The 8293-nt window shown below is 32.1% G+C and overlaps 1 pseudogene; it reads right to left on the reverse strand.

Moving 5' to 3' along the window:
- Positions 1-4494: 4494 nt before the first annotated feature.
- Positions 4495-7814, reverse strand: LOC127135079 (BTB/POZ domain-containing protein At5g47800-like; annotated as a pseudogene).
- Between the last annotated feature and the right edge of the window lie 479 nt (positions 7815-8293).

The following is an 8293-nucleotide window of genomic DNA, read 5'->3' on the forward strand; positions in this document are numbered from 1 at the left end:
CACAAGATCGAAGGTCTTGTCAAACACAAAAATATAATTAGTGAATTCTTTTCTCATCCCCCCATTCTATTTGTTTGTAAACATCATTTTATACCAAGTACATATGCATACAAAAAGGGCTCCCTAGGAGTACCTATGACACTTTGGGTGCTAACACCTTCCCTCTGTGTAACCAACCCTCTTACCTGTGATCTCTGACTTTTTATTAGTTTTGATTTGAAAACTTCTTACTTTTGGGTTTTGTTCATGCTTTTCCCCTTTTCCCTTGGAAATAATAAAAGTGCGGTGGAGACTTTTGTTATTTGATCTCTAGCTTGTTAATAGCTTGATGATCATGAATTTCCCGCTACAGAAATTAAGTGGCGACTTTGCTGGGGAGTAGTCTCCAGTGGGTTTAGCCTACTTTTTGTGTGAATATATTTGTATATATGTGATGTTTGTATATATGTATGTGTGATATAATCTGCTTGTTGTGCTTGATGATCTCTGAGTGGTGAGATAAGTTCTAACCCAAACTTGAGTGCAATTAAGATAGGAGGATGGTATAGTCATGTTCGAATTGTGCGGAGTAGTCCTTAACAAGTTGGCCTGAGATCCATCTGCTCAGTGGAGACTCTTTTGGATTTGGAAATGTCACACAAGTATTTGTGGTTAGACATTACTATTTCTAATTGGGTTTGAGAAGCTGAGGACCTTAGAACATTTAACCTATCTTGGCCTATTTAGGACGTAGTACGGAAACTGTTCAAGTGTAGACTTGATAACAGTTGTTACACGATACTACACTTAGACGAGTTTCTCTTGAGAATATTATGGGTCGATGAGTCAGTCATCTTAACCTGCAATATTCAATAGATGGAATTAAGACTCTGGGAACTTTTTAGAACATGATCTACAGGTTTTTATCCTTAGTTCACTCCTTTGGGATGGTTCTTAACCCAAGCTCCATGCTCGTGACTTACAACAAACCCTTGATTCTTGGTTGATCCAATCAAGTCTTGTCAATATCAATGGAACTTGGGTGTTGATAAGGTGAAAACCATAATCCACCAAAATGGATGATTAATCTTGACAATGACTTGATTCATCCCTTGACCTTTGTTTGCCTTGTGTGTGATCCCTTATTTGTGATTGTTGCATTCATGCATTCATGCGTATCATAACATTCATCACACGAAAATTTCAAGGAACTAAGGTGTCATTCGCAAATATTTTCAGACCATGGATTGTGGACGAAAGAACACTAAGAAGTACAGTTTCCGATGTTCCAACTTGAAAGAGTTAAGGAAGCTAGCATCTTTTGTATTAGATGTCCCGACTTGAAAGAGTTAAGGAAGCTAGCATCTTTTATATTAGTCTGAAGAGTTGCAATGGGATCTTTCCAACTTTCTAGAATGAACGAGTTGAAGAAAACCTCAAGTTTTCCTTTGAAGTTTCCCTTTGCAACAAAGTCATTCATTATAAGGAACTTGGTAGCAGAATATGCAGGTATAAAGTTACAAGCACTAATTTATGTAGAAATTCCATAACAAAATTTTGCACATATTTCAAAAGCTTCTTTTACTAGATTTATCCTAAATCCTTCGTAGGAGGCCACATTTTAAAAGAAGTGCATCCTGCAGGTAAAAAGAACATAAATATATAGATGAACTAATCTTTATAACCACTTCAGTTCCAAGTCATTAATACCTTGTGTAGAAGAAAAGTAGCTTCATTTATTTATATTACAATGTCTGAGAGTATATTTGATGTCAATGTCTTGCATTTATGAGAATACATGTTAATTTTTGAAAATATTTTATAGAGACAAATTATTAATGAAATGAATGAATGATTAAGTGAATACCTGGTAGATTATTTAGTGTAGAAAACATATGACTTTTTCCTAACTTTCTTGAACTTCATTTTGGTTTGTCGTCGTCTATCTGAAAATTAATTAAATATCAATGTATATAAATTCAGAAGATTGTATTAGGGAGAAACTATGTTTTGGAATAGAGGTGTTTGGTGCACAGAATCTAGACTACCTCAGTTTCTTATAATGAATATTTATTTTATACAATTAAGATTTATGGAAGGTTCATTAGTCTTGTTTGACTAACCTTGAATTATTTAAAACATTACTCTTTTTTTTTTATTTTATAAAAAGTGCATTATCAATATTGACTTTTTCTATACATTTTTTTTGGACTTTTTTAGAAGTTTGTTTCACAAAAATCACAATCATATTAAGTTATTAATTAAGAGATATTTTCAATATAAACTTTTAGCTATATTTGACACCACCGAATATGAGTGTATTTTTTAAATCAATAGAGTGAGTAATGTTTGAGCATTTAAGAAGTATTTTATGTTCTTGTGATAAATTCAAAAATGTTTTAAAGGGATATTTGAGTTTGATTTATTCATATTTTTATTAATTATTTTTGTTTATCCGTCATTTTCATCATTTTGAAGGTTATATAGAAGGCTCCATGTATTTATCAATGTTGTTTATCCATATAAGCTATTTCTTTTCAATCATGTTATGTCTTCTTTCGTCTTAAAACTCACAATTTAAATTTCAACCATCCAATTTAACTTACTTTCAAATTTACTTTACTTTAAATATAAATGAGTTTCTTTATTTAATTTAGATTTTCTCAACTTTATTTAAATAAAAAATAATTAGTCATATAATTACCCCTTGGCAAAAACTATTTATGTTCACCTCTTTCTAACTAGGTTGTCACTCATCAATTTGAGCATTAAAATTGCCTCATTACACAGAGAGTTACATAAGAAAATTTACATAGATCACATAGATTTTAATGTTTGTGTAATTCTTGATTTTTCAATAGTCTTTACCGTTCTCTTTATGGGATGAAACAATCCATGCGTGCTTGGTTTGATCACTTCATCTTTGTCCTAATACACTTTAATTTGATTAGATGTGAAGTGGATTAGTTTGTTTCCTTTTAATATTTCTTCATTGTTTGGCTCATTTTTCATGTTGTCTATATTGATGATATTGTGATTATCAGAGATGATTCAAAAGGTATTGAACAACTCAAAGTCCATATTTTCAAAAACTTCAACGCAAAAGCTATCAAAGTGAACTGGGTATTAAAGTTTAAGCATAATGTTGGCGACGGGAATTTTATTGGATTTTGTAGTTAAGTGATCCTCATATCCTTGAACGTGAAACCACATTTTGACAACACCAACCCATATGTTATAGTTGGCTATTCCATTTACTTTCTTTATGTGATAAGTGGAACTTTAGTAAACGTGACATTATCAGTATCTCCCATGATATTTGATGGGTTGGAACAAAAAACCAAGAGTAGATCTGGAGAGAGTGCGGGAAAGAGGTGACGACGACAACATGGGCGGCGATACGTGTGGCCAAGCTTGGCTAGTAGGGTGGCACGTAAGATTCACGCGCGGGTTGCAGAAGGCGCGTCAAACGGCGAATCGTGGTGGGGTTTTCAGATTCTGATAGATCAGGTGGAGACGAATCCAGCGGTATGGTTATCTCTCCAGAATGTCTTCGAGTGCGTTGGGGTGCTCGTGTCAGTGCCATGGATGGTCAAACATTTGTGGAAAAAAGGGGAAATTTTTTCTGTGGAAGACAATAGGTCAACCAACTCTAGATACCATGTTGTAATTGTATCTCTGTGTGTCGAATATGACAAAACATGTTGTATATTACACCATACATAATAATATAATTTACATTTATGACTAATTGAATATCAATCGATCCAAATTGATTGATAACAAATTCTTAACACTATTGACTATGTAGTAAAGTGAATAGATTTAGAGAGAAGTCAAACAAAAGATAGAGGAAGACTTTGAAAACTATAAAAAAAATATTACAAAAATCTCAAAATTAAAGAGTTAGATAAAAATATATTCATATGCATGGGTAGAACATTGAGATAAAATTTAATCCATGAAGTTGATTTGATCTATATAATTGATCAAGATAGCCGAGAAAAAAAATATGTGAAATACTATATGGGAAAAGATGGCCAAAAATATTTCATATAGGACATTTATTTAATAAATTATATTTTATTATAAAACTAAAAAAGTTAGACGTTTGAGTAATAATTTTTCATGTAGGCAATTAAATCCAATATCATTTTAATGAAATAATAAGAGTATTTTTTAATTTAACTGGAGGTATTGAGTTTGATCTAGTTATAAATTTGAAGAAGAGCTTTGTTTTTTATTATAGTGTTCTTGTTACTATTTATAAAAAAAGTAGGTCAATAAAAGAAAGTGAATGATAAACACAGTTTATCTTCATATGCTATACATTTTCTTAGATTTATATTCAAAATGCCCAAATTTAAATTACTGATACTTTTCATTTTCATAATCACATTCCTCCATATATTATGTCTTCCTTTCTCATCAAAAATAATGAACAAACAAACAAAAACCCTTGCATATGCATTGGAAAAATCATTGATATTTTAAATCATTCCATAAATAAATAAGAATTGAAGCTACAAATTGCATATCATTATCCAGGACGGTTTGAACTTTGAATTCATAAATTAATTGTTTTTCTCAATCTTCCATATTCATGTTACCCTTGTTATCATATTTTTAGGATCAACTTCAAACATGTAGCTTGAACTACTTTCATCTCTCTCTTAAATCTCTCTTCCTCTTATTCTCATCTTTTTTTCCAACTCTAATGCCAAATTTCCATCCATTATTTGAGTCGTGTTTGCCATAGATAATTTCTCTTGTTCAAAGTACAGAAGCTGCACTACAGTTCTTAACGGTAGAAGCTCGTTTTTTACTGCTTGGTGGCATATTTCCGTAGTAAGTTTCTGGCAATCTAGAATTCCACACAGTTTCTTCTTGTCTACTTTACACATATCGAGATGTACCTATTCATTCATGCATTAAAATTTAATCACATCAATCAAATAATAATAAGTTTCCACTTAATTACATATATTGATTTAGGCATTGTTTATATAAATAACTTAATTAAGCATTTACATAATGATAAACATGTAATATACTCATGTTTCGCGCTTCCGCACATGTATATTCATTTGACATAATATAAAATGTATTTAGATTCACTTGAATATTTAAAATGAGCTATTTAATAATCATATAAAATCAATTATATTAAAATGAAAGTCATCCTTCTTTTCCTACTTTTATTTCCATTGTGCAATATGGTTCCTAGGTGAGCTTATGTAAATAATTTGAAAGCTCTTATAGTTATGTCATAAGTTGTTTTTTCATCTATGTATTATTGTAACACTACCTCATGGTTGGGTTATACCTTCCTTAGGTGTCAAATGTGATGTTGTACATGATCCTTTAAATCAAATCTCTATTTTGGTACAACGAGAAGGGATTTACTATGGTCAGTGTAGTGAGGTTTGTGGAACTAATCGTGCCTTCACGCCTAATGTCGTAGAAGTTGTTATAGTAAAGATTATGGTTCTCGGGTATTCACTGAATCCCTCAGACAAGGGAAGCTTAAGCAGAAATGAAAGAGTAGGGTGAGGGATAAAAGGGAAAGCAACTAAATAGAAGGCTTCATAAGGGGGAAGCCACTAAATGGAAGGCTTTGCTCGCTCTTACGCTCGATTAGTAGATAGTGAGTGGAGTGCATAAGCCCCTTTAAAGATAGGCATGAGTGTTACACGAGATCGTAAGTAAATTACGGAACGAGCAAAAGAGACTGACCTCTTCTTGCTTCTAGAGGCCCACCACTTCATAAGAGAGCTATTGGAGTCGTATAAAGGCAAATAGCTTGTATAGCTTGCAATAGCGAGCCTACATATTTCTTTTTTTGTTTACTTTACCATGCATGGAAAGTCAAGAAGTTCTATCAACCAGTTTCAAAGTGTTTATGCTAATTGAAAAGTTTAAAGAAGATAAATAAAACAAACTATTAGTTTCTTTTAGTGTTCAAGTTAAGCATAAAGTATTGTATTTTGATTTGATATGTTATTTCCATAAACTCTACATTATTAGAGTCTCAAATCCCTCAAAACCTGTTGAGAATTTTAAACAAATTGTTTTCAATAAGAGCGGTGTTATCAAATATCCACAATGACAGTGCTATGGCTGATATACGTGGTGGTTTTTGCGCTAGCCACAATGGTAAATATTGACAACATTGAACAGGAAATAAAATCAAAATAGAAGATAGTTTCATGATTAAAATTTTATGTCGGAAATGAAAATAAGAAATGTTTATTCAAAACAAATGGACTCTAGATGACGATAAAAGTAATAAAATGTAGGGTATTAGTATTTAACCTTAAGGTAGATGTTAATTGCCTTGTATAGATCATTGTGGTCAACTCGAGCGATGCATGGCACAGTTTCAGCAAGAGAAACAAACTTTGAGACTTGCATTTTATCGTCCTCAGCAACCACTTGAAGATAGGAATCTATGAGTTTTGCGAAATTTCTAATTGATTTGAGAGAGTAGTTGTTATCCATAACACTAAGAGACATTCTTTTCCAATGCTTGAGGAAAGATTCCAACACTGTTAGAACTATATCGATATCATAATAATACCGGTCAGAAGAGGATTTTGAAAGATAAAGAAGGTCACTCAATGTTGTCTCTTCAAACTGTAAGCTAGCTCTCCTTATAAGTTCTGTCTTTACAAATGATGAGACATTCAAATGGATTGAAATTCCAAGAAGTCTAAACAGGAAACCAACTAAAATTGACCCTTTATCTATAGGAATCATGCTTACAATTGTTTCAAGAATTTTCCTATTTTTCACCTTAGATTCTTCTATTTGAGATGCTGAGATGTCTGAACTTTTATTAAGCTTTTTGATGTCTGGAAGCCACCGACATGCATAGACATGTAAGGCTTCGCCGATAAGTTATGGAGGCTGCACGCAGGTTGATTGAATAATCATTATTAAGCACCTGAAAATATCTATGTCAAGACCAGAAACATCCTCAGTCCACCAATCCTTTGGGACTTGATGGTGTTGTTTTTTAATGTAACCGGGTCTAGAATAGGTGAAAGACCAATTGACCTGCACAAAATCATCATATGTAAACAAAACAAAAACAAACAGTCATGAACATAAAATGTTAGGAACTAATAGTTTGTGTTTGACCTCGTGGGAGGGTACGAGAATTTTCTCAATGATGGAATCAATGCACTTTCTGACAATACCGAGATTCTCAAACCACTCTGGTAATGTAATAGTAGTCCAAAGAGTTGCAATGGAATCTTTCCAACTTTCGAGAATGAACGAGTTGAAGAAAACCTCAAGTTTTCCTTCGAAGTTTCCCTTTGTAACAAAGTCATTCATTATAAGGAACTTGGAAGCAGAATATGAAGGAATAAAGTTACGAGCACTAATTTCTATAGAAATCCCATAACAAAACTTTGAACAGATTTCAAAAGCTTCTTTTCCTCCAGGTATATCATGAAGCTCCATATTGACACTCTCCGAATCAATAGATTCGTCACAAAGCCTTTGAAGGAGGCCACATTTTGGAAGAAGTGCATCCTGCAGGTAAAAAGAACATAACTATATAGATGAACTAATCTTTATAACCACTTCAGTTCTAAGTCATTAATACCTTGTGTAGAAGAAAAGTAGTTTCATTGATTTGTATTACAATGTCTGAGGGTATATCTGATGTCAATGTCCTACATTTATGAGAATAGATGTTGATCTTTGAAAATGTTTTTTTGTAGGAAGATTGTTAACGAAATGGATGAATGATTAAGTAAATACCTGGTAGATTATTCAGTGTAGAAACTATCTGAGTTTGTCCCAAGTTTCATGAACTTCATTTTGGTTTGTAATTGTCTATAGTAAATCGACTAAATATCAGTGTATATAAATTCAGAAGATTGTATTAGAGAGAAACTATGTTTTGGAATATAGGTGTTTGGTGCACATAATCTGGACTACTTCAGTTTTTTATAATGAATATTTATTTTATACAATTAGTATTTATGGAAGGTTCATTAGTCTTGATTGACTAACCTTGAATTTATTTAAAATATTACTCATTTAATATATATTTTTTAAAAAGTGCATTATAAGTATTGACTTTTTCTAGACTTTTCTCTTTTTGGACTGTTTTAGGAGTTTCTTTCACAAAAATCAAAATTATATTAAGTTATTGATTTTTTTTTAAAATAACCATTTTTTAAAAAAAAATCGAAAACAACAAATAATTAAAAAAATTCCAAAATAACCACTTTTAAAAGAGGATGCGCGAGATGAATTGGCGCATCCCCTAAGCATGAAGAGGAGGCACCAATAGCAT

Source organism: Lathyrus oleraceus, chromosome 4 (assembly GCF_024323335.1).
Source record: "Lathyrus oleraceus cultivar Zhongwan6 chromosome 4, CAAS_Psat_ZW6_1.0, whole genome shotgun sequence".
In the NCBI taxonomy this organism is placed as follows: domain Eukaryota; kingdom Viridiplantae; phylum Streptophyta; class Magnoliopsida; order Fabales; family Fabaceae; genus Lathyrus; species Lathyrus oleraceus.